Source organism: Mirounga angustirostris, unplaced genomic scaffold (genome assembly GCF_029215605.1).
Source record: "Mirounga angustirostris isolate CCGP_5_RB_7025 unplaced genomic scaffold, mMirAng1.0.hap1 SCAF_12, whole genome shotgun sequence".
NCBI lineage: Eukaryota > Metazoa > Chordata > Mammalia > Carnivora > Phocidae > Mirounga > Mirounga angustirostris.
The window spans coordinates 23,516,034-23,522,518 of record NW_026991720.1 but is presented as its reverse complement, the minus strand read 5'-3'; the positions used below and the strand labels follow the sequence as shown (position 1 = coordinate 23,522,518).

Here is a 6,485-nt window from a genome sequence, read left to right as displayed (position 1 = left end):
AGCCCAGCCCCCTCACCCTTCTTTAGCTCAAGTCTGAAGGGCCATCCCAGCTGTAGATCTCCCCTTGGGCTCAGCTGATGACTCTGCTGTAACTATATCACCGTTCAGCTTCCTCTCCTGCCCAGTCCTCTTCCCTCGCTCCCATACAGATGCTTCTCCAAGTCCTCCCCCGCAACTAGACGCAAACCTCTGCTTCACAGCGTGTCCACCGGCTGACCAAGGCAGAGGAGGAAGAGGCTGAGCTCTGACTGCACCACGCGGAGGTGTAGAGAGCTTCGGGAATGGAACCAGAGCCTCCTGCCACCAGCAGGATATTTGAGGCTGCAGCTGGAGGGAGAGGTCAAGGCCTATATGGTGTGGGTAGAAGGAGAGGACCAGGGGGCTGAGGTGAAAGCAAAGGAAACACGTGACCTAACCAATTCACTAATGTTAGTAACTTAGGTTGTCTCCAATTTTCATTGTTATAAATAAAAAACATCGCAATACACGTCTTGATTACCTGAATTCTTTTGTCCACAGTTCTGATTTTTTTTTCCTAGCCCAAATTTGAGCAATGAAATCAGGAATTAAAGAATATAAGCATTCTTCAGGCTACCAGAATTATCCAAGGCCCCTATTCACGTTGTGTTTACACAGCATTCATTCTCCTGCAGCCAAACTCCTAAATTTATAAGAGACCTGATTTAAGGAAGGTCATTGATTCAGCCGGAGAGTTAATTATTCATTTGAATTGGTTTGTGCAAAAGGCTCCAGAGAGCCTACAAGAATAAATTGAAATGCTATTAGAACTAACAGGCGAATTTAATAAAGTGGCTGCATGCAAAATTCAATAGCTTCCTCATCAACTCGCAACAATCAATTAGAAAATAAAATGTGGGGGCTGCATGGGGGGCAGAGAGCATAATCACAACAGTAATAACAATAGCAAAATAGCCCGGGATTGACTTTACCAACAAATATGGGAAATGGGAAAACTCTATCTTAAAACCTGGTGAACTTTCTAAAACACATGCCATAACGCGTTGGATGGAAAGGCGTTCCGAAATGGCACGAGCGAATGTGCCGTGAACTTGGTGAGTGAACACCATGCACTGGAAAGTCCAAGGGGGTTCATTGCTTTGTTGTTGTTAAACATGCCACAGTTATTCTGAGGTTCACTCCTAGGCAAGAACGGCAAAGAAAAAACTTGAAGATGGATGAAGAGAAATTTTGCCTTATCAGATATTAAATATACAGTGGAGCTAACATTATGGAAATAGCGTAGCCCTGACTCAAGGACTGGCAAACACCCCTGTGGGTCATGCTCGCAAGCAGAAGTTCGTGCGCGAGAATCCAGTGGATTCCAGTCCTGCTGGAAGAGGCAGCAATAAGAGGCAGAGGGACAATCAGTGAACTATCTGGGGGGAAATTATACCTTCTTTTCACACCACACATCCAAATCAGCAAATTCCAGTTGATGAAAGAGTTAGATGTTGTTACAGGTATAATTGTATCCCACGGAAAAAATAAAGAAAGAAATAAATTATATATATTGAAATCCCAACCCCCAGCACCTCAGAATGTGACCTTCTTTGGAAATAGGGTCACTGTGTACATAATTCGTTAAGATAAGGTCATCCTAGAGGATGGTGGGCCCCTAATCCGATATGGCCGCTATCCTTAGACGAAGACAGCACGAGAGGACAGAAACAGAGATGGAAGTTACACCCTCCTACAAGCCAAGGAACCTGGAGGCTCCCAGGAGCTGGAAGAAGCAAGGAAGGATCATCCTTCCCTAGAGATTTAGAGCAAGCACAGCCTACTATCACCTGACTTCTAGCCTCCAGACCTTGAGACAATACATTTCCTTTTTTTTTTTTTTAAGTAGGCTTCATGCCCAAGCATGGAGCCCAATTCGGGGCCGAGCTCACAACCCTGAGATCAAGACCCAAGCTGAAATCAAGAGTTGGACACTCAACTGACTGAGACAGCCAGGCGCCCGAGACAATAAACCATCTAGTTTGTGGTACTTTGTTACAGCAGCGCAAGGAAACCAACACAAATGTATAAATTAGGACCATTAAAAAAATTCAAAGACAATACAGGTGAGGGGCGCTGGGGGGCCCAGTCGTTAAGCGTCTGCCTTAGGCTCAGGTCATGGTCGCAGGATCTTGGGATGGAGCCCCAGCAGGGAGTCTGCTTCTCCCTCTCCCTGCTCTTGCGCTCTCGCTCACTCTCTCTCTCTCTTTCCCTCTCAAGTTGATAATAAAATCTTTTTTATTTTTTTTTAAAGATTTTATTTATTTATTTGACAGAGAGAGACACAGTGAGAGAGGGAACACAAGCAGGGGGAGTGGGAGAGAGAGAAGCAGGCTTCCCGCCTAGCAGGGAGCCCGATGCGGGGCTCGATCCCAGGACCCCGGGATCACGACCTGAGCCGAAGGCAGACACCCAACGACTGAGCCACCCAGGTGCCCCAATAAAATCTTTTTTAAAAAGTGACTTCGAAAAAGAAAATAAAGGTGAAAAATGTATATGCTTTCAAAAGCAGTAAGGACTTTATAAGCATAAAGGCAATGGAAAAAATCCAAAGGGAAAATCAATACCTTTTCTACATTAAAAAACTTAAACTTACATAAAAAAAATAGGTTTACTAAAACTAAAAGGTGAATAGTAAATTGGGAGATACAATTGCTACAAAATGACAAGTGGCCATTATTCTTAATCTATAAGAATCTAAAACCCCAATAGAAAATTGGGCAAAGAACACAAACAGACATTTCACAGAATGGCCATGACTCTAAACATAAAAAATGTTTAACCTCATCAGTAATCAAATCCATGTCAATTAAAAGATGATACTTTTTGCCTTCCAAATTAATAATATTTTATATGATATACACTTAATATCGATGAGTACAGTAAAAATTGCATCCCCTCCCATAATACTGTCCAAAATATCCATTTCTAGTATTCAAAGTATAAAATTCTAAATTTTTTAGAATGCAATCTGATTTTGGGCATAGAGTTTTAAAAATCCGTACCCTTTGACCAAGTGATTCTCCTTCTAAAAATCTATCTTCAAGAAACAACCAGAATGCAGGCAAATATTTATCTACAAAGATGTTCATCACTGCGTAATTTATAATAGTGAGAAATCAGAAATAGGGTCAATATCCAAAAAGAGGGGAATCACTGCACAGCCATGTGTGCAAATTATACAGCCCTTAAAGGAGGTGATTTCAATTTAATTAATGACATGAATACATTCACAATAAAAATGTCAAACTAAAAAGCTCACTACTGTATGCATATTATAAACCAAATTTTATAAAACACACACATGCTCGCGGGGGCGGGGAAGAGGTTAAAAGAGGTTAAAATAGGGGCGCCTGGGTGGCTCAGTTGTTAAGCCTCTGCCTTCAGCTCAGGTCATGATCCCAGAGTCCTGGGATCGAGCCCCACATCGGGCTCCCTGCTCTGCGGGAAGCCTGCTTCTCCCTCTCCCACTCCCCCTGCTTGTGTTCCCTCTCTCACTGTGTCTCTCTCTGTCAAAAAATAAATAAAAAATCTTAAAAAAAAAAAAAGAGGTTAAAATAAGCCAGATTACCTTTTCTTCTGAACAGCATGATTTATGGATGGTTTTAATGTTTTTCTTATTGGGGTGAAATATATATGACATAAAATTTACCACTTTAACCATTTCTAAGTATACTATTCAGTGGCATTAAGTACATTCACAATGCCATGTAATCGTCACCTTCATCTATTTCCAGAGCTTTTTCTTCATTCCATGCTGAAACTCTATACCCGTGAAGCAATAACTCCAACTCCCTGTCCGCCCAGCCCCTCCAACCTCCATTCTACCTTCTGTCTCTATGAGTTCGCCTATTCTAGGTACCTTATGTAAGTGGAATTATACAATATTTTTCTTTTGTGGCTTATTTCACTTAGTGCAACAGACTGAATGTTTATCTGCCCTCCCCTCACCCATTCATATATTGAAATCCTAATGCCCAAGGTGATGGCATTTGGAGGTGGGGCCTTTGGGCGGGAGTGGAGCCCTCATGCATAGGATTCATGCTCTTATGAAAGAGACTGCAGAGAGCATCATCACCCCGGTACCTATGAAGTTACAGTGACATGATGACCATCAGCGAGGAAGTGGGCTCTCACCAGACATGGAATCTGCGGATATCATAGTCTTGGAGTTCCAGCCTGCAGAATGGTGAGAAATAAAGCTCTGTTGTTTATAAGCCACCCATTTGATGGTCTTTTGTTACTGCAGCCTGAATAGACCAAGACACTTTGCATAATATTTTTAAGATTCATCCATGTTGTGGCATGTATCAGAATATCCTTCCTTTTTATGGTTGATTAATTTTCTATTATATGTGTACCACTATTATCCATTCATCCACTGATGGACATTTGGGTTGTTTTCCTTTTTAGGCTATTACGAGTAATGCCACTGTTAACATTAGTGTACAAGTGTATGTTTGAGTTCCTGCTTTCAATTATTTGGGGTATGTACCTAAGGAGAGAAATTGTTGGATCATAGGATAAGTCTGTGTTTAACTTTTTGAGGAATGGTTGGTTTTAATTTTTAAAAATTTTCTTCTTCATTTTTCAGATTTTCTCTACTAAAAAGGTATTATTTTTATAATCAGAATAAAAAATGAACATATTTATTCTCAAGCATCTCCCATTGCTTTTCTTTTTTCTCTCTACACATAAAGCACTGCTTCCTTGGAGCCAAGCAAAAGATTGCTCAAATTTTCCCCTTAACTGAAAGCAAGGGCTGCACAAAATGACTATTTTAACATGCACCTGGGATTTGTTTTTTGGGGTTTTTTTTTGTTTGTTTTTGTTTTTTATTTGATAGAGAGAGAAATAGCAAGAGCAGGAACACAAGCAGGGGGAATGGGAGAGGGAGAAGCAGGCTTCTTGCCGAGCAGGGAGCCCAATGCGGGACTCGATCCCAGGACCCTGGGATCATGACCTGAGCCGAAGGCAGACGCTTAACGACTGAGCCACCCAGGCGCCCTGGGATTTGTTTTAATCAGGCATGGTAAGATGATAGACATGGAGACCATTGCCTGTATATTTTTCATTTTCTTGAGATATAATAGCCATATAACATACTGTAAGTTTAAGGTGTACAACATGATTTGATACACATATATATTGCAAAATGATTACCACAATCAGGTTAGTCCACACACCTATCGCCTCCTAGGTTGCCATGACAACTGCCTTTACAAGAATAGTTTATTGCTTACCATTCCCAAGAGGAGGGGGCCAGCCGTGCCACATGGGGGAAGCACCAGGGTCATGCAGAAGGCTGAAAGGAATAAGGAGAAAGTGTGGGCACAAGCTTTCATTGTGATTTCCATGGGAAAGGCAAGGCAAGCCAGGGTGGACAGATTTAGGATTGGCTAATTTGAATAGAATGTCAGTGGGCTCCGTGCTAAAGGGGTGGCCCCTAGTTGTTTGGTACCTGGCCCAGGGGTGATTTTTAGGGCAGGGAGAATATTGACTTGGTGTGAGAGAGGTAATAAAGGAGGTGGTTTGCATATGAAAGGAGTGCTCTCAGGCAACGTGTTAACTACCCCTAAGAATTATCTAACCCTAGGAGGACCATCAAAGCCCCAAGATGTCACAGCATCATAAAATACAGAAAATAAAAAACATGATTAATACAGTGATGTATGTGCAAGGTTTCTCTTTACAGCTGTTTGTCATAGCAAAGTTTGGAAGCCAATGAAAGTTCCATCAAAGAATGAGCTGGTTAAGTGACGGCACACTAACAGAATCAAATGCTATGATGCAGCCATGAAAAAGAACGGAACGATTTCCAAGAGATGCCACAAGAAGGAAAAACAAAACAAAACAAAACCTGGTGCAAACACCAAGTGGAATATTCTCTGTTATATGTACCCAGGTGCTTGTACATGCAGAGAATATCTCTAGAAGGGCAACCAAGAAATTCTAATACTGGTGCCTCCAAGGCAAGGGAACTCAGTGGCTCAGGACCAAGGTTAGGAGGGATAGACATTCTATATCTTTTAATTTTGTTCCACGTGAATGTGTTGCCTATTCCAAAAGGAATTTATATTTATATATATATATATATATATATATTTTTTTTTTTTTTTTAAGAAAAGAAGAAAAAACAAAAGGCCAGAGGCCCTGTTATGTCTGTTATGGGTTGAATTGTGTCTCTCAGAAAAATACACTGAAGTCCTAAGCCTCAGTACCTGTGAATGTGACTTTCTCTGGAAATAGGGTCTTTGCAGATGTAGTCAAGTTACGATGGGGTCCTTAGGGTGGGCCCTAATCCAATACGACTGGTGTTCTTATAAGAAGAGAGAGATTTGGACACGGACACCCCCACAGAGGGGAACACAGACACGAGGAGAAGACAGTCAAGTAATGCCGAGGCAGAGGTTGGAGGGACGCATTTTAGACCAAGGAACGTCAATGCCAGGGATTACCAGCAAATG

General features: G+C 41.7%; 1 long non-coding RNA gene across 1 annotated transcript; it reads left to right on the top strand.

Annotated features, from left to right (window-relative positions):
* The first annotated feature begins 4,070 nt into the window (after positions 1-4,070).
* LOC135362074 (uncharacterized) lies at positions 4,071-6,274 on the top strand. Its single transcript, XR_010406397.1, has 3 exons — positions 4,071-4,207; positions 5,714-6,019; positions 6,142-6,274. It is a non-coding gene; the product is annotated as an uncharacterized LOC135362074 (long non-coding RNA).
* The last annotated feature ends 211 nt before the right edge of the window (positions 6,275-6,485 follow it).